We start from the raw sequence: 22092 nt of genomic DNA on the forward strand, positions 1-22092 counted from the left end.
ATATCATTTCCAGTGGTGATAATAACACAGCGAGGAAACCTAAATGTGATTAATTTTAATATTTTTTACCTAAGTTAATGTACAAATTGACCCGCATTAGAGTAGGTTCTCAACAGTGGGATATTTATTGAGTGATAGTTTAGTTTTGTTCTTTAAAGTATATCACGCGGTACAGATGATAGATTAATATGATATGTCTTGTCCACGCTAGTCTTTCCTAATAGCAAAATTCTAAAGAATCTACACTTTTACGACAGGCTGAGGGCATTCGTTTACAAGACAACATTAACGATAACAATTTTTACATCTCTCTCAAGCCCACGGTCTCATTCATGGCCAACTTTATTTCCTTTTCTCTTTGCGCTATTGAAGTTTGATGATGAGTTAGCTTTTGTTAATTTATTATTTTTTTCAATACACTACCGTCTTATTTTGCTACTGAAATGCCTCTGGTTTTGATAACATTACAGATCGTCATTAGCAATACTAAACAAATACAAAAGTGCCAGAACTGCACGTTCTACTTCTTCTACCTAAATAAAAAAATCGATTTATTTATAACGATTTTTGCTATAATGTAATGTAATTTCTCAACCAAACTTTTGTCATCACTACTATTTAAGACTTACAAATTTAAATATGAATAATAATAATCAGGAAATCGATTTTTAATTAGCGTACGACTACGTCATGTTTTTGTGTCCTGTGTTGCGTCATGAAACATTCATACTACGCCAAAAGAAGCATAACTTTGAAGAAAGAAAACCAGTAAAAAATAATAGAACATTTATTTACCTAATTAAATATAAAATTAATTACTAAATAATATGCAGTTTTTTTTTAAATAGATTTGAAAAAGTAACGGAAATGCTTATTGCACGTAAAACTCACTCCAAAATAATTTAAAGACTGTCAATTGTCATGACAGTGTTGCTATCATTGTAAAGTAAAGTAAAGTAACACCCTGTAAATTTCCCACTGCTGGGATAAGGCCTCCTCTTCCATTAAGGAGAGGGTATGGAACATATTCCACCACGCTGTTCCAATGCAGGTTGATGAAATGAACATCCGGCAGAATTTCGATGAAATTAGACACATGCAGATTTCCTCACGATGTTTTCCTTCATCGCCGAATACGAGATGAATTATAAACACAACTTAAGCACATATATATATATAGTGGTGCTTGCCTGGGTTTGAACCCGCAATCATCGGTTAAGATGCACACGTTCTAACCACTGGGCCATTTCAGCTCCCAGCTATAATTGTGTGTGTGTGTGTTTTGTAATTACAGACATGTCTCTATGTATGCGTTAATACGTATACATAGATATATGTCTGCAGACACCTGCAGTAGTATGCAGTAGAGAGGTGTGTGTGCACGTCAGTTGTATTCGTTTAAGTGTATGTTTTAAGCAATTATAGTTTTATAATCAATGGTTTAATTTAAGTATTCTTAAACGTTTTCATTTATTTCATTGATTATGGTATTTAAGCAATAAATATATAAAGAAAAGAATTTACCATCGACGACGCCATTTTTTTTAATAAAAGCAAATGTTTTTAGTTAAATCAAAATAGACGTAATTTTTTAGTTGTGTTAAAGCTGAGATGTTAATTTCAATCGAAGATCTTGACTTCCAATCTATACAAGCACTACTGACATTACATGCTGCATGCATATGCTGCTACGGTAAGCTGTCTGTGATTAAGGAAATTGACTTTTTATAAAATCTTTTTTACGAAAATATAGATAATATTTTAACTTTATAAGTGACCTAATAGATATAGGAGTTCAAACATGACTCTAAATCGAACCCAAAGTCATATTTACAAAAGAACGGGTCCATATATCGAGAATGTATGCAGACTACGAAATTAAAATTGGCTTGAGGCCAATATAATTTCATAGTACGCTGGTATTTATCGCTTTAGATAGTGTTGTGTATATTAGCATTAGATTCGAAATTTTTAGTTATAATATGATCCTTGCTTGTTTTTTTTTTATTTGTTTAATTTAATTCGTAATTTAAAATCTCAAAGGTTACCTGGAACATGAATACATATCAAGGTATGTATTTAGTAGAGGTATGTATTTATTATTGTTTATTTTAATAATTATTTATCTTCTTAAAACTGGGTTCAATATTGATATTAATAAATATAACTATAAATATGTAATTTAAGTAATTATACTAATGACAAAACTAATAATAACACTGCTTTAATGTCACAGTTGTATTTGCTATAGAGGTACCTTTTCAATTTTTTTTTCTTTGCTTTTTTTGTATAGTGTATTTTTTTTCTTGGATGTTTACTTTATAATTTTAATTAGTTTTTTTATTTTGTAAATCATTTCCATCATATCACGTTGGCTTCCCAAATAAATAAATATAATCTTATAATTCCGATGTGCTGATGCTAAATCAGAATTGTCCAAAACTATTTTTATATTAATATCGGTGACAGACCTTTTGTTTCTAATTTTACGCGCGAAAAATCTTGTATTAATTTAAAAGATGATCGAATAACGTTCTGAAATCGATAACAATTATTATTACGAAATCGGATACACCAAAAAGTATTTATTAAATTGATAATATTCATATTATTGTAAATGCATAATTACGAATTTCGAACACAATATGAAGTGAAATATGAATATTATTTCCGAATTAATAAGGATGAAAATGAACAAGATGAGAAAACATAACCAGTAATAATACTACTCTATATTGTGCTGAGCTGTAGTTATATATGTCATACTTCACTGGGTAAGGCTATGTGCAAGACTTCTTGGTAACTTGGTATAACCCGCTCCTTGGTACTGATACATTCCACTATCTTTGCTACCAAGGTTGGAGGCACATTAATGATGGAAGGAACGGTTAATATTTCTTGCAACACCAAAATCTAGGGCCGGTATTAACTACTTGCCAGGTGACCTACAGTACGTAAAAATATGTTTAAGTATTGGGTTTTGATTGGCAACCTTTAACAAAAAAGACTATGGTGATGAAGGTGGTAGAATATATGATGATGGTGGTACCTACAAAGATGTGGTGTTAAAATATCCTACCACTTTGTTCAATCGAGTTGAATATTATCACAGGTTCAGAAAAGGAACAGAATCATAGAAAAATCCACGAAATAAAGTCGGATAAAAAAATATTCACACCTATAAACATACATATAATTACTTCCGAAATATATTTAGCGGAAACAATAAAGCCAAAACAAAATATACTTTATTCAAATAGGCTTTTACAAGCACTTTCGAATCGTCATTTAACAACTATTTTTAGTGAAGCTACCACCGGTTCGGAAAGTAGATTCTACCGAGAAGAAGCTCTATATCCTGCCTGGAAGTCAACAAGTATTAATTCCAGGCTTTTTTACCGTCTTTAAAATATGCCTTCTTTACCAGCTTTATGAAAGCATTTGGTATATCAAAGACTGCTTAAATCATAACCACTTTAATGCTTCCGTACATGGGTAAAAAACTGTGACGTCACAAGCCTTTTAGTTTACATACAAGATAATGAATGACACATACAATTAATAAGCAATATATGTTTTAATATTCAAGTGATTTTACCACAAAGGATTGATCAACGATACCATTTTCCGCGACATATCTCTGAAGTACCTAACGCAATATACAAATCGAGTTTGACCTTTACGCGCTATGCTATGACATTGTGCTGAGAGGTCTACTTATATATGTTGATTACAGGAAATGTATAAATCGGGACGCTACATTTAATTTTATTTGATTTATTTTATTATTTTTTCTTTATAATTTTAAAACATATTTTTTATTTGACATAGTCAGGAAGACTGGCAGAGGAAATTTGATGGTAAGATGTTACCACTACCGATGGCATTATAAAAATAGTAACCACTAAAAATAGTTTCCAAATAGAACTGGTGATGAGAACTGATGGCATGTCGTCATCACTACTAATAGACAGTCACACTGTAAAAGATGGTAATCATGCAACATATCACCAACGCGCCACCAACCTTGGTATCTAAAATGTAACATTTCTTGAGCCTGATGCACTGGCTCACTACATAAACCAAAACACAATAATGTTAGGTTATGCGGTTTTTCAGGAGAATGTACGATGATTTGGTGGTACTATGTGAGTTTTGAATTATTTTTTGTCCATTTGGTTATATTGTAAGAAAATAAATAAATCATAAATTATCTTTAAAATATTAATGTAGTTTGGATTTAAATAAAAACAAAAAAAATCACATCGATTAAAAGATTTTTTCCAAAGTTCGTTCAATCATTTTCGATTCAGCCGCTTTGTAAACGTCACAAAGAACTAACGTTACTTAAGTGACCTTGTATTTCAATTAAAGTGGAAGAAATAGGAAAGGGATGGCCGAAGAAACGATGGATTAATTGTGTGAAAAACGATATGGCTGGAAAGCATGTTACTTCTGAGATGACGTCAGACAGAGAAGTTTGGAAGAAATGCTGCACTGACCCCAAGTAAAATTGGGATAAAGGATCTCCTCTTATAATGCCCCCGAATTATCAAACCACTGCTGATTTGAAATATAAAATAGAAGGTATCTTATACGGGTCTTTTTTTTTTAAATTTAATCCTTTTTTTTAAATAAAACTAGTTATAACGGATTTTAATCGCGTGTATTAATTATTTTGGACATCCCGACGTTTCGAGCACTTTACAGCATTCGTGGTCACGGGTAGACAGTCTACCACGAGACAGTTTACGAACGCTGTAAAGTGTTTAATTAATTAATATTATAATTATAATTAATTAATACACGCGATTTAAATCCGTTATAACTAGTTTTATTTAAATGTGTAATAATCGCGAGAATTTAAGATAATCCTTTTTTACATGGGTAATCCACATAGAAAGATCAGTTGAGTTACAATAAAACGCAAAGTATATGTAGGTACTAAAATTTGCATTATTTTCAGTAACAGAAAAAAAATACACAGAATACTTAAATCTTAAAAATGAATCGCTATTACGTTTTTTAGTTATTTTTTTTAATCTACACGTTTTCATATAAATTTTTCATCTGTCATCTATATTAATTCCATTGTGCCTGCTATTTACGTATACATAATATATAGCTGAAGCAACTTTGTTCCAACCTGGAGTACCACGATACAAATATTTTTAATTTATTGTTCTTCTCTATAGAATCTACTTTCCGAACCGGTGGTAGCTTCACTTAATTGTTAAATAACGATTCAAAAGTGCTTGTAAAAGCCCACTTGAATAAAGTACATTTTGATTTTGATTTTTTTGATACCGTAAATACCAAAAATCCTTTTAAATATTAAAAACTATATTAATATTATAAATTTGAAAGTAACTCTGTCTGTCCGTCTGTCTGTAGCTCTTTCAAAACCAAACCAATGAATCGAATTCGATGAAATTTGTTATGAAGCAAACTTGAACTCTAAAAAAGGACAAAGGCTACTTTTTTGTCTAACTAGTGAAAACCAGCCCCTAAAACGCGAGCGAATCCACGGGCAACAACTAGTATATAACATAATATAAAGGTTTTATTGTAGTCTATAACATTTGCGATGCTTCGTCGAGTCTAATACCTATACACAAACAGCTAAAATACCTCACCATGACTCCCCATAATCGAGTAAGATGAGGGTTATAAAGCTTTCCGAAACAATTTCTCCTTCGTTACAAAGTAAAGGTACGGCAACATTTCTGGCAAAAATTGGCAGTTATCCTCCACAAAGGTAATCTACCGTGAGTTTCGTGTTGTTTAGCCGACTCCACTTACCAAAACATAATTGTATTGGCATTATGCCAGAACTGTTTCATCTCTAAATGGCGGTGTATATAATTTTATATGGCCGCTTATGTCAGGATCGTTATTTGTATATTGCTCACTTTATATCAACTATTTTCATGTAGAAATGCGTTTACTTAAAAGTGGGATTATATTTGCTTTTTATTCATTTCGAAACCATTTCTGCTACGTTAGTTATATTAAGTTTTTGTTAAGGTCGATTACTTTTCTTTTGGTCAAGTATTTTTCACTTTGGAATTTTTGATTCTTTATATTACCGAATAGAGTGTAAAAGAACTTGGCCGAAAGTAAACAACTGTAAATTTCTTACTGCTGGGCTAAAACCTCCTCTTCCATTAAGGAGAGGGTTTGAAACATATTCCATCACGCTGTTCCAATACGGGTTGGTAGAATGCACATGCTGCAGAATATCGATGAAATTAGATACATGCAGGTTTTCTCACGATGTTTTCCTTCACCGCCGAGCATGTGATGAATTATAAACACAACTTAAGCACATCTGTATAGTGGTGCTGGGTTTGAACCATCGATGCACGCGTTCTAACCACTGGGCCATCTCAGCTCCCCATTGGGCCATCTCAGCTCCCTCGGTCGAAAAATAATAGCTAAATATTGGGCACTATTAAACGCAGACTAGTAAATAAGTATGACGTATGGCGAGTGTCGAGTGTAGTAGTGACGCACACCGAGATAAAGTCGAATCGTTGGTTTTGTAGTACGACGTTATTTAACTCATTATCATTATCTGACTCATACATACTCCTCGCACTCGTTGGATTCCAGTTGTGATATGCTATCAACTAAACTTTATTGACTCATTCAGCATTTATGTAAAACCTTTTTTTCTCTCTTGAAAATCTGCTTACCACGATGAAGTGGAGAGAGTATGGGACTTACCGGTGCCCATGCCGCAGACTCGCGATTCCCTCCGTCTTTTCGGCGCGTGTCACGGGAACCCTTACACATGCTACCGTGATTTGAATGTATAGGCTTTTCAAACTATAAGAAGAATAAAATTAAACAAACAACTCTGACTGTGAATTAGTGCGATTTCATTGGTCGAGTTTTGGTAAAATGGAGTTTTGAGTCAGAGCAACTTTGGTACCACAATTTTGGAAAATAATTTAATTGATTTATAATTTAGTGATATAGAATTTGATATGTATTTTAAATTGCAAAGATAAAAATAACATATGGAGAACTTTTAACTATTCGAATTATTTGTCATAATAGTAGAAGTTAAATAATGAACCAGGAAAAAGAGCATATTCATAATTATATTAATTGTTCTTATTACCTATATTGACATAATTATGACCTATTGACCTCTATCGGCTATTGCTACCAATCATCAACCGTCCAAGTGTGTTCTGCACAGGTGCAAAATCTATTCCCTCACTCATAATCAAGATAACAAGATAATATTAGGAAGACTTCAAGATAAATACTAACAGATTTACGTATTTTCCGTAAAATATATGAGTGGGTGCAAAAAGCCCTGCCAAAAGGTTATTGAGAAGATTTATTTAAAAACTCTCTTATAGTAACTATTATTTGCCCTACTAGTTTTAGGGTGTTGGTTGTCATGTTTTTGGCAAAAAAGTAGTAATCTCCTGTCTTGGAGTTCAAGTTTGATTTATACCAAATTCAATAAAATTGGGTTCAGCGGTTTGGTCGTGAAAGAGCGGCAGATAAAGTTACTTTCACTTTTAAAATATTAATATAGATCTATACCAAAGTCTGTTGAAATTGTGTATTTTCAACCGACTTCAAAAATATTCTCGTATTATTTTTTGATAGATATACTATAGGGTTTTCTTGGCTGACACCAACTCCAAATTTAACAATAACTATAACTACGTTATATAATCGTAAATCGACTTTTAAATAGTCTAATATTTTTTATTTCATTTTACTTAGGAGGACTTAAAAATATGTTGAATACGCAACATTTTTATTACTATTTAGTGCATATTCATTAGTTGTTAAATAGTGTTATGTTTAAAGTCGGTTTTTCTTTTTGTTAAAATTTTTATTTATTGTTATATTTACGCACTTCGGATTTACCGAAACCACATATTATTAATTGTATTGTAAAGAGCTATCGAAAACATATTACGTCAATATGTTATTACGAAACAATAAGATTTGATCTTTTATGACGAGTGCGTTTTAACCACGAAGGCAAATAGGCCTATTAATAAAATTAGGTATACACAAATATTTCATAAAAAGTGCTATTATTTTTGTAACGGTAATGTTATATCAAAAAAAAAACCTCGAACATGTATGAATTATTGAGAAGTTATAAAATCAATAGCAGTTGTTCATGCTATGTCTGTAATATTAATACTATAATAGTATATCTAGGCTATGTCTTATATAAAAAATGTTATTAATAATATTCAAATTATTAATATTTTTAATGTGAACATTATTTTTTCACATGTTAATAAGACAGTACTGATTTCCGATCCAGTGTGAATCGTACGTCATGAACTGACGTCATAAGTCAGTTCCTTTCAAAACAAACACTATTTAAATAAATAAAAAAAAAAAAACAAAAACATAAAGAAGGATTGAAAAAAATTTATTATCTGTGTCTAATCTAAATTAATCTGAATACATGTTTCTGTTCCCATGTATATGTATGTACATACCACTTTAACTCACACATATACATGCTGTACATGTGTGAGTTTCAGTAATCGTATGTGTGATATCTTTGGATGAGAGTGACATAAGATACTTAATTTATCTACCATTTTTAATATTTTTTAATTTAGTTATATGTTAAATTAATTTAATTATATTCATAATTAAATTTTAATTATGTCTTATAATTTATATAATTATGGTCTTATTTGTTTTTAAATAATTGGTCTGACTTATAACCAGTCCATTTTAAAGACTATTGTATTATTGCTGATGAACTTTCACTTAAATTCACATTTAACTCTAATAACTGGAAAAGTTATCTTGTGTTTTACGTGTAAGTACTGGATAATAACGACCCGACAGTTCTGTGACATATGTATTTACATTTATGTTCAAATAGTTTTTGACCAGATAGGATTAATTAATAAATTAGCCATGATTTACTCGAGTTAAAGTACATTACTCTTGATTGATGATTCTGAGTTCAAAGCAAGCACCAGAGCAAACACGTGCTATATTTATGTTTATTGCTAAGGAGACTACCAGGTGAAAGATGAAAAATTGTGTATTCGTCTCGTGGTGGATTCGTCTTATTAAAAGGGAGAGGAAGTCTCAGGCCCTCATACTATGCCATATGAAGTTTGGCACAGCTATGTAATATAGTCTGAAATAGCACTACCTTTTATCTCCTTCTGTCTTAAATGAAAACCTCTAAATGAATATTTTAATATCCAATAGTATCCATTAGTTCAGTTAGTTTTGGAGTATGTCGAAAAAATTGTTAAATGTTAATGAGTAATAACAGTCCGTAAATTTCCCACAACTGGGCTAAGAGTTCTTATTTATAGATACGAAGGTTTAGAGACCTTTCCGCAACGCCGATTTGATGTGGTTTGGTGGATATTGATAAATTTATTTAATAAAAAATATTATCCTTCCTATAATAATTTATGAGGATAAAGTAAATTGTTTTAAACAACTAAACGTAATGGTTTTAAGGAACAATGCACTTTAAACGCTATGAATAACGTTCAAATTCAATTGACGTCAGAATTTAACCCTTTCATAAACTATTTAAAGCGAATCAAAGCGCAAACCGCTTTATTGTGTTAGCGTTGACTTTTGAAACGAGTCCTGTGCTACAAATATAATAATAATAAAAAAAACCATCAGTTCTCTTTACATATATTTTTTCTGACTCGAAATATTTTTTTATATTTAAAATGTCATTTTTAAATGAGAATTCAGTGTAATATTTAATAGTGTACAAAGTGATATTTATTATATGGTAAGTAATTAATGCAATTGATAGTCGATGCTGTGTATTATTTAATCTATCGAGAAACAACACTATCTTATTTCGATGGGATTCGATAGCAACCTCATCTGACAGCCAGGACTATTACTGGCACACCTTTGCCTATATAAATGTAAAACATTAAATAATTTATATTTTTGATTTTCTTTAATTGCTTCTGACAATTATTTCAAAATTAGAACATTTTGAAAATCGAACAGTATTTATGTATAGTCGAGGAGGTGTCCAATCTCTTACAATAATAGATAAAGGAACGTTGTTAATGAAAAATGATTATCTGCAAACTAGCGTTCGCTAACTCAGTGGCACTTTGCTCGTCGAGTTGTGCGGAACTGCTTTTACAAACGGTACGTTCTGTATGAGATTTATAATTTAAATACAAACTTATTTTAATTTCGAATAACCGGTTTGAACTGGTTAGAAATTTTGAAATAGGAATTATTATATCGTTAACGGTCAACAGTTAAGGATGAAGTGAAGATGCTCATGATAAAAATAGAGTTCAAAGAATGCGTTGTACTGATTTAAGTAGAAGGAATCTGCATGACAAATGCAATACCCGATATAGAATCGAAGTAATCTTTACTGAACTGCGTTTATTTCAAATAGCTTTCAATTAAATATATTCTGATGTCATTAATTCGTGTTTATAATTCATCTCGTTCTCGGCGGTGAAATAAAACATCGTGAGGACGCCTGCATGTGTTAAATTTCGTAGAAATCCTACCATATGTGTATTTCGTCCTCAAAGGGAGATGAGGCTTTTAACCCAGCAGTGGGAAATTTACAGGCTCTTGTTATTGTTATCATTAATTTTCATAGTGAAGACTTATTTATTTTTTGCGATTTTTTTAATATAAAATTGCCGGAGATTTATTTACTTATTCAATAACTGTCTGATAGCCACACTGTCTGATAATATAACCAGTTCAAACCTACATCATAACAGTATTGTACAGTAGTACTCGTGACGTCAATACTTGTAACTATAAAAGAAAAAATATATAAATATATAAGAAGTCAAGACTATACTTTAGTCGTAATCTTGAGAGAGAAACTCCGACGAAGTTTATATATTTAAAGATTAAATATAAAGGTCTTAACGTAGCTCTGTATTTGCGTAACGACTCAACACTTTCTATGCGAAAACAACATCGTAAACAATGTAACGGATGGTGACAAAACAAATGGTCTGAGTTCTAGAAGAAAATAATGGCCGCATAATGTCCCGAAAACTGAAAACCTTAGAACGTAAACGAACAGAAGTAGCAAAAGTCCAACAATCAGTTTTCTATGTTATATGTGTTTGCGTGAGAAACTTCAATGGATTTTAATTAATAAAAATAAACTTTATTCAAGTAGGCTTTTACAAGCACATTTGAATCATCATTTAACAATTAAGTGAAGCTACCACCGGTTCGGAAAGTAGATTCTACGGAGAAGAACCAGCAAGAAACTCAGTAATGACTCTTTTTCAACATTTAAAAAATACAGTCATGGTAGTAATTGCTTTGTTATCAACTAGTGATACGAAATGTACTAGATAATTTGTTTATTTACAACATCACATTAGAAACTTCTAAAATATCAGTGTATCTTTAGTATATAGTCGATCTTCCTCGCATTTTGGGGATTTGGTTGTCACGTGTTAGGCAAAAAAAGTAGCCCATAACCATCCATGGCGTTTAAATTTGCTTCATAACAAATTTTATCAAATACGCTTCGGTGGTTTGATATTGAAAGAGCGACAAACAGACAGAGTTACGTCCACATTTATAATATAAGCATAGATAAAAAATTAAGATATTAGTCTATAATGACACAAGCTGCTGTCCTAAGTTTGTTTGATAAAATTGATGCAAAGTATAAAGGTTGAGGTGTTAAATATCTTAGAATACTTACGTTAGGAAATAAACCTATGTAACAAATATTATGTAAGAGTACTCAAGATTGAGTCTTATGTGGCTGTAATTAAGATGTAATTGGTTGATTTAATAGATTTTCACATGTCTTTTATTGGTTTTTAATCGAAAGTAAATATCATAAAATAAATTATTTATCACTTCTCACTCTATGTTTAACCGCAAATTTATTAATAATACATCTGTTTTGATTAGTGGAATAAATATACAACAGTAAATGCTACATGAAAACACATATTCGACGGTTAAATATCGGAGAGAACATACTTTTTTTTTATTTTGGCCTTTTTTGTGCCAAGAAACAAACGGCAAACAAGAAACGGCACAGTTTATTGAATAGATGAAGAAACGATGGAGAATTATTTGCTTAATTTAATTTTGAAGGCATAACAGTAGTAGACGGGGTATTATCTTATACTGACAATTAGGTAACGTCAGATGTCAAACATTACTGCGGTTACTAGCAACGAAACGACAAAAATGTGAAGTAAAATAATAATTAATCATTTATAATTTTTCATAATAACATTTAAAGACGCAACCGTTAATTAGGTTGGGCTAAAGTTATATTATTCTAAAATATAAAGGACTATAACAACAACAACAGCCTGTTAATTTTCCACTGCTGGGCTAAAGCCTTCTCTCCCTTTTGAGGAGAAGGCTTGTAACATATTCCACCACGCTGTTCTAATGCACTTTGATGGCACACATGTGGCAGAATTTCTATGAAATTTGACGTTCAGGTTTCCTCACGACGTTTTCCTTCACCGCTGAGAACGAGATGAATTATAAACACAAATTAGGCACATATACTCGTATATAGTGGTGCTTGCCTGGGTTTGAACGCGTAATCATCGGTTAAGATGCACGCATACTAACCACTGAGCTATCTCGCCTCTTTTTATTAATGAGTACTCCTTTAATTGATATGAATATATAACATCGTCTCATTTCCAACTCGTTTTTCTTCTGTCTCGAAAACAAAGAATTTTTTTTTTATCATAGAGTAAACTTGCGCTGACTCTTTGGCAGGTCATTTTTCTAACATTATAAAATTCAATATTTCATTTACAAACTTGGCAAGGGACAGATATTAATGTGATTTTCGCAGATGTAGCTTTATTTAACAATATTCTAGTTTTAATAAATCACATATCATATGTCCTATTTTTAAAGAATTATCCGTCATTTTTGTAAACGTCAAAAAAAATTTTCTTTTATAATCTTACTATAAGCTAACTTGCTTCGCACGGGTGCAATACTGATACTTAATATACTACAGAATTTCATAGTTTTTTGACATTAGACATTATAAAGTACTATGTTCTGCATTTTAAATCTGTAGTATCTTCCAAATCACTGCATAGTATAAAACAAAGTCGCTTTCTCTGTCCCTATAACCCTATGTGTGCTTAAATCTTGAAAACTACGCAACGGAATTTGATGTTGTTTTTTTTAAAAGATAGAGTAATTCGAATTGAAGCTTTTCATATATAATGCATGCACAACTTAGTAAAGAAACACTGATAATTTTAGAAGTTTCCACTGTGTAGTCATATCATTGCACCCGTGCGAGGCTGGGGTGGGTCGCTCGTATTTATTAAAATTACATGCTGTAAAGGGCTGTATTGTTTTATATGAATTGCATAATGTATTTTAGGTACTTTATTGGATAAGGATGAATGTTATATTGCTTGAAATTGCGTTGTAAATAAGCCATTATTTCTCTTAAAAAAGTAAAGGATAAAAAATGATTATTGTGCGTTATCCCTAAGAGTATATATACCATTGCGGATTTTTTTTATATACCTTCTTGAGGTGTACAACACCGTAGTATAATATTATTTTGAACTATCAGGTAGGTTTCAGATAGCTTTTGCAATGTTGCTTACATTACTTTAGAAACATCTAAAGTAGTCACTATTTCTTTTCTATATAAATAAAATATAAACCTTTTTCTCGAATCAATATATCTATAAAATTGCACCAAAATGCGTCGTTTATTTTTAAAGATGATAAATAAAAATTTTAACAAAAAGAAAAACCGACTTCAAACAAAACACTTTTTTAAAACAAATGAATATGCACGAAAAAGTAATAAAAATAATTGCGTATTCAACATATTTTTAGAGTCTTCCTAAGTTAAATGAAATGAAAAATATTAGACTACTTAAAAGTCGATTAACGATTATATCATGTAGTTATAATTATTGTTATATTTGGAGTCGGTGTCAGCTAATAAAACCCTACAGTATATCTATCAAAAAACAATACGAGAATACTTTAACAAATATGTTTTTTACAAATTACCTTTTACACAATAATATACTGGATCAATCAAGGGGCTCGTATCGCTTCTTTCTTTTGATTTTTGGGGCAAGGGCACCGTGGCTGACACCGGCTCCAAATATACCAATAATTATAACTACATGATATAATCGTTAATCGACTTTTAAGTAGTCTAATATTTTTCATTTCATTTAACTTAGGAAGACTCTAAAAATATGTTGAATACGCAATTATTTTTATTACTTTTTCGTGCATATTCATTTGTTTTAAAAAAGTGTTTTGTTTGAAGTCGGTTTTTCTTTTTGTTAAAATTTTTATTTATGTGCTTTCCGCTTGTATCTTTGTAAAATATTCCGTTTGTAAAATAAGTTGTGATTTTATTCATAAGCGTACTCACGAGTGGACCATAACGTACTAAATAGGATTTAAATTCAGATCAAGATATGACATAAAAAATATAGATATGTATATTTATCCCCCGAACCGTATCATCTCCGTATCAAAGCACCTAGATCGCATCTCAGAGAGATGAGACCTAGGTCCTTAAGTATTTTACAGGCTGTTACATTTTTTTTTTTCTTTATAGATTTAAAACGTCATAAATAAAAATTTTAACAAAAAGAAAAACTGACTTCAAACAAAACACTATTTTAAAACAAATGAATATGCACGAAAAAGTAATAAAAATAATTGCGTATTCAACATATTTTTTAGAGTCTTCCTAAGTTAAATGAAATGAAAAATATTAGACTACTTAAAAGTCGATTAACGATTATATCATGTAGTTATAGTTATTGGTATATTTGGAGCCGGTGTCAGCCACGGTGCCCTTGCCCCAACAATCAAAAGGAAGAAGCGATACGAGCCCCTTGATTGATCCAGTATATTATTATGTAAAAGGTAATTTGTAAAAAACATATTTGTTAAAGTATTCTCGTATTGTTTTTTGATAGATATACTGTAGGGTTTTATTGGCTGACACCGACTCCAAATATAACAATAATTATAACTACATGATATAATCGTTAATCGACTTTTAAGTAGTCTAATATTTTTCATTTCATTTCACTTAGGAAGACTCTAAAAAATATGTTGAATACGCAATTATTTTTATTACTTTTTCGTGCATATTCATTTGTTTTAAAATAGTGTTTTGTTTGAAGTCGGTTTTTCTTTTTGTTAAAATTTTTATTTATTTTTTGATTTTAAGTGAAGCTGATGTTGACTAACTAATTTTTTTTAATATAGATAGATTAAGCGTTCCTTTTATATGAGTCAGAAACTACTTCGAGGACAATTTCAAAGGAAACTTGCGAATAAAGCAAAAATAGACTTTCGAGAATGCGGATTTAATACGTCACGCGGCGTAAACTACAAGGATCCCTCGAAAGAGCTGTAATCGAACTCAGCAAAAAAACTTTGAAAAAGACCAACTATATTTCGTACATCATATGACATCACATCACATACACAAAATTTGATTATAGATAGTAAGAAATTCTGCCCCATATCGCACCCTAACTGCGAGCCGTATAGGAGTTCCATCACTACATAGTATAAAACAAAGTCGCTTTCTCTGTCCCTATATCTTTAAATCTACGCAACGGATTTTGATGCGGTTTTTTTTAAAAGATAGTGTGATTCAAGGAGAAGGTTTGTGTATATAATACATGAACAATATAGTAAATAAACACTGATAATTTTAGAAGTTTGCGATGTGATGTCGTAAATACACAAATTCTGTAGTATATTTAGTATCAGTATTGCACCCGTGCGAAGCCGGGGTGGGTAGCTAGTTGATTATAATATTCGACTATGATAATTACATAAACATAACCACATTACGGAAGGTGACTCAAATATCCAAATAACCTATAAATAAAAGATTCGACTGAGTATCGCTAACGTGCTCCTCAGAATTGTTCCGTTCCCTTCCGTTCCGTTACTTTGTCATGGATCCTGTGATCAGAACCTTACCAAACTTTCACCAAATTACCCTTGAAGTATATATTTTATATTAAAAAAAGAATTATCAAAATTGGTTAACGTGATTTTCAGTTATTCACCGATTTGTCACGCATATACATAATGCAAATTTAAGACTTATGTCGTTTTCATATGGATACCATCATCGGAAAAAAAATTAAAAAAATGGGACCCCACGGGAAGCACTACCTTTCAAACAAAAAAAAATTATCAAAATCGGTCCACCCAGTGAAAAGTTATGAGGTAACAAACATAAAAAAAAAAAAAAAATACAGACGAATTGATAACCTCCTCCTTTTGGAAGTCGGTTGAAAACATACAAGAGACATATTATGTTAAGCGATCTTGTTTTATACTATGTAATGATTCTGGATAAGCACTATGCGATAAGTATGTAGTTATCGGAAAAAGTACTATGCGAATCATTTGAACCGATTTTGTTATGTTTATATTTCAATACTAGATATATGTAAATATGTGTTTTCTTGGCTGACATCAGCTTCAAAAATAACAGTAATTGTAACTAAAACTAACGTATTAATAAGTAGAAAATGTAAGTTGATTATTATTAATTTGTAAAAGTAAAATACGCTATTATTAATTTTATTCTTTTTAGTGCATATTATTTTGTTTTAAAATAGTGTATTGTTTGAAGTTTATTTTTATTCACTGCCCTTCTTATTGTATACAGTCTTAAGTAGTATAATTTGAAGTAATTTTTTTGTTTTTGTTTTATTTTGCAAGGTAATTTGAATTAAAATTTTGTCGTTTTCATTTAATTATTTTTAAACATAATTATATAATTTTATCTACAATCTACAACTTTATTTAAACGAAACCTCTCGTTTTAATATGTATCCTTTTATTAATTATTTATGAATGTGTGTGAAAATTTTCATTTATTTAGAATAATGATGCAATTAATTATTCGGAAGGTTTTTTTTTTAGACAATGACGCTGTAAGAAATATTACTTACCTTACATCGTCAATGTGCCTCCAACCTTGGGAACTAAGGATGTTATGTCCCTTGTGCCCGGCACACTGGCTCACTCACCCTTCAAACCGGAACACAACAATACTGAGTACTGTTATTTAGCGGTAGAATAACTGATGAGTGGTGCCCTACCATCAAGTCGCATATTTTATTGCTAACTTTGTTGTAGTAGGTTTAAAGGTATACAGTCGAATGAAACTAATTCAGTTGAGATTTGATTCATTCAAATATTGAATCAAGTGTTATTTGAACCGTCTGAAATGACTTAAAAAAATTCTAGTTAGCTATATATGTTTTTTTCTTTAAATGATTAGTCCGTTCTTTAGTTACGTTTACAGTTACATAGTATGATTCAAGTAAAGAAAATCATATTCATATATTTCTAATTGAGCACTTAAGTCATTTCAATATATATAACGATGCATTTTAAAATATTTCTGTTTCAACGTATTTTAGTAATGATGTATTAATATTTTATTTCCATTAGACCACGAAAATATGTGAATACATAAATATTGTTTTTCATAGCGATAGTCATTTGCTTTGCACATATTATTAATAACGTTTTAATTTATATATCAAATATTAATAATAGGTGAATCTATGTATATTTTCCATTAATGCCTCTGATTTGATTGATTGGTATTATTATAAAAGAACATAAAAAATATAGTATAAGTAAAAAAAATACATCATCAATTTAAAGTTTTGTACAATGTACTAACTAGTTACCCGCTACGGCTTCGCACGCACGCAATACTGATACTAAATATACTACAGAATTTGTTTATTTACGACATCACACTAGAAACTACGAAAATTATCAGTATTTCTTTACTATATTGTCCATGTATTATATACAAAGACCTTCCTCTCGAAACACTTTATCTATTAAAAAAATCTGCACCAAAATCCATTGCGTAATTTCAAAGTTATAAGCATAGATAGGGACAGCGGTAAGCGACTTTGTTTTATATCATTGAATGAAAACTGCCTAATGGCGTTGCAACAGGCCACATATGTCTTGTTTATATTTGGAATCTAGAGATGATTATTTCTCAAAGGCTTCGCTAACCGACAGACTTAAATTTGACAGCAAACTCCACAATCTCCATTCCCTCAATCAAAGACCGTAGATTGTACTGTCAACCCAAAACAGGAAATCTTAATAAACAGAATAATATTAATAACATTCAACACGCGATTGCCATTAAAACATAAATTTTTAATGTTCTCATCATAATAATTAATATTTTATAGTTCTTTATACATTTATGACGTCATAAAATTGATCTGTTATAAATTTATGTTATGTTTTATAATTTACTAGTTTTATTTTGTAAGATATAAGTTGGCGGACGAGCATATGGGCCACCTGATGGTAAGTGGTCACCATCACCCATAGACAATGACGCTGTAAGAAATATTAACTATTCTTTACATTGTCAATGTGCCACCAACCTTGAACTAAGATGTTAGGTCCCTTGTGCATGTAGTTACACTGGCTCACTCACCTTTCAAACCGGAACACAACAATACTGAGTACAGTTATTTGGCGGAAGAATAACTGATGAGTGGGTGGTACCAACCCAGACGGGCTAGCACAAAGCCCTACTACCAAGTGTTGTAATTGATTTAAAATAAATTTAAAATCGATCTTAGGAAGTTTTATGTAAAGAGAAAAAGTGAATTTATAAGGGTATCTTTTCATAGATTAACATAATATATATGTATATTAGTCAGTACAAGAAACTCCATACGTCTATATATACCTAAGAATAATGCGTTAAATTGCAATCATATATCACGGTTCACAATATTTCGACAGTTTACAATCTTTCGAGATAGATTGTAATCTAACAATGTTTGTAATGTTACGGTGACATATAGGTACATACACAACGTATTTACAACTATATCGCTCTACATGTCTTAATACGGGAAGTATTTACATTCACTTCTAAGAAATTTTTAACTTTTCCGTTTAGTAAATTCAAATCGTTTGTAAAAAACACATTGGTAGAAAAAGCATATTATTCGATACAAGATTTTATAGATGATAAAAAAGCGTGGAGTTAATACCTGTTGACTTCCAAGCAGGATACATTAATTGAAATAATTGTATTTAATTAACATGACGTTGTATTTTTTAAATGTTAAAAAAGAGTAACTACTGAGTTTCTTGCCGGTTCTTCTCGGTAGAATCTACTTTCCGAACCGATGGTAGCTTCACTTAATTGTAAAATGACGATTCAAAAGTGCTTATAAAAGCCTACTTGAATAAAGTTTATTTTGATTTTGATTTTGATTCGATCTTCGAATGACGTAGGGCATCTCGTATAAAATCGTTCCTCATTAACGTTTCATTATGTTAGTAAGTGTTCACAACTGCCCTTAAGAAGTATTAACCATTCCTTAAATCGTAAATGCTTCAGCATCCTTGGAACACAATATGTTACATCTGGATCAAACCGGAATTCAAATAAGATCTGTTTTTTCATGACATTGGTGACAAACGAGCAGGAGGCTCACCTGATGGAAAGTGACTACCACCGCCCATGGACATCTGCAACACCAGGGGGCTTGCAGTTGCGTTTCCACCCTTTAAGAAAGGAGTACGCTCTTTTCTTCAAGGTCCTCATGTCGTGTTTGGTAGTAGGACATCCAATGAGTAGGAGGAATTTACCCCAATGCCCTACCAATTGAAAATACCAATAATATTTTAATATAATATTCTTATTGAGTCATTCAAGTTTGTTAAGACAATATGATATGATTTTCATTGTATCACTTGAATTTACTATAATGCAGATAACAAACGCTTACTAAGGCTAAACTATTCAAGTGCCATAGTGACATTATTATTTTATCTTTAATGACAAATGATTGAGAGTCGAGATGGCCCAGTGGTTAGAACGCGTGCATCTTAGCCGATAATTGCGGATTCAAACCCAGGCAAGCACCGCTGTTTCATGTGCTTAATTTGTCTTTATAATTCATCTCGTGTTCAGCCGTGAAGGAAAACATCGTGAGGAAACCTGCATGTGACAAATTTGGTTGGTGGAATGCACATGTGGCAGAAGATGATGCACGCGTTCTAACCACTGGGCCATCTGTGCTCATTCATGTTGTTAAATGATTTTTACTATAAATAACTACACATTGAAATGTTAACGTTTCCGTAAAATTACTTTTATAATAGACATACATTCTTAAGTGACACACATAAATCTGACTCTGAGGTGCATTCAAATTCATTTATCCTGTATTAAAATATGCTGTTTTTACCAGTACTTAACCAACCCTATTGAAGTTGACATTACCCATATTCCTTGGTAAGCGTTTATGAAATTGTCATGAAAAGGTCACGCTAAATTTCGCGTCAATTGCTAGAAGTTTGCTAGAAGTTATTAATAAATTCATTAAAGTCCTTATCTCAAAGAGAGTGATGCTTAGGCCGATAGAAGAACATTATAGGTTGTTACTTAAATTGAATCAAAATATAATCATATGTCTCAAATACTAATATTATAAATGGAAATGAATACTGCCCGTACCTATATTACGATTTCAAGGATAAACTCTTGAACCGATTTTGATTGCATTTAGTTTGAAGCAATCCTGAATCCCATAGAACGAAGGTCTTTTATGACTACAATTTATCACCCACTCCAAAATATATATATGTAGTTTCACTAAGAGTCGTACTTTGTTTAACGAATATGAAACAAATTATTTTTTTAAGTCTTATGCTCTTAATAATGTGTTACATCAACTTGTATATTTGATCTTTGAATTGTCTCACACTGATGTCTTACTTTGTCTACAAGTACGAAGTATTAACTTTGTCCAACAAAGTTCCAAGACTGGTCAGTCTCAGTACAACAATGTTTTGTCTTATTTCAAAGACTAACATTTAACGCTAGTTAGTAATTAACGAATACGTACCTAAACTAACAAATGATCTATCTCGGATAAGGATTAATTAATTTTGAACTTTAGTCTAATGTGATAAGATCTATTTTGCAAGAAATAGTAAAGAGGAAATTGCTGTTTAATAAATTAATTATTGTTAACGAGGTCGAATAAGGTAAAGGTGATTATTGTTTATCGTATCTTTGGTAATGAATGATTAATTTCAATAACAAATAGTCATTTCATATTATATCGTAGTCGTTATAGTATCAAGTACCTTTTTATCCACACTACACGTGGAACGACGGTAGATCAAAATAATTATATACGTTTTCAGGTCTTAATATGCTAAAGATTTTTATTTTTTGTTTCATGGTTCACCAACTACATAGCATGTGTGTGTATCTATTAGTTTTATGAAAAACTGCTAAAACTAAAATGATAAGTTAATTATAAGTAAACACCGAAATAAGAATTAAGATAAAAATTAACAATTAAGTACTTGTATAAGTAATCAAAAGCATATCTACGCTAAGCCTAATTATAGGTACAAATGAATTATTATTGTATTAAATATACTATTTAAAAAAAGCAAGAAGCCAAATACACACACTTTTACTTTAAACTCTAGATAAAGCTGCAATAGTATAAAATATTTATTTTATTTATTTAATAAAGTCGTAGATTAAGATATTCTAACGCCCTATGTCATATAAAAATCATTCTACGCTATGTAATGTACTCGTTCAATTAAAGTACGTCTTGTTTAGCTTGTACGTTGGTAGTTAGTCCTCGAAGTACTTGAAATATCTCCCGGCGTGCCCTGGGGTTAATACAGATTCGAATAGGTACAATTACAGCAAATAGCATGCTATCTTTGTTGTCAAAATTAATGTAAATGTACACTGACAAATGTAAAATCCACTGACATTATAAATGTATTATTTTTCGTATTAATAAAATTATAATTTTTTATTTCTATCTTTTCAACCGACTTCAAAAAAGAGGAGGTTATCAATTCGTCTGTATTTTTTTTATGTTTGTTACCTCATAACCGGCTCCAAACAATAATTATAACTACGTTATATAATCGTAAATCGACTTTTAATTAGTCTTATATTTATCATTTCATTTCACTTAGGAAGACTTAAAAAAAAATGTTGAATACGCAATTATT

General features: G+C 30.9%; 1 protein-coding gene across 2 annotated transcripts in view; it reads left to right on the forward strand.

Annotated features, from left to right (window-relative positions):
• LOC124535336 (transmembrane protein 135-like) overlaps window positions 1–22092 on the forward strand; it is an 86408-nt gene that overhangs the window by 48185 nt on the left and 16131 nt on the right. Inside the window, exon 1 of one of the 2 annotated variants that reach the window (XM_047111525.1) lies at window positions 9760–9778. The exons of the other annotated variant lie outside the window; for it this stretch is intronic. The gene's annotated coding sequence lies outside the window, so the exon portion shown is untranslated. Of the gene's footprint in view, window positions 1–9759; window positions 9779–22092 lie in introns of those variants that run through there. 2 annotated transcript variants of the gene reach the window in all.

The sequence above is a fragment of the Vanessa cardui genome, chromosome 14 (assembly GCF_905220365.1).
Source record: "Vanessa cardui chromosome 14, ilVanCard2.1, whole genome shotgun sequence".
In the NCBI taxonomy this organism is placed as follows: Eukaryota; Metazoa; Arthropoda; class Insecta; order Lepidoptera; family Nymphalidae; genus Vanessa; species Vanessa cardui.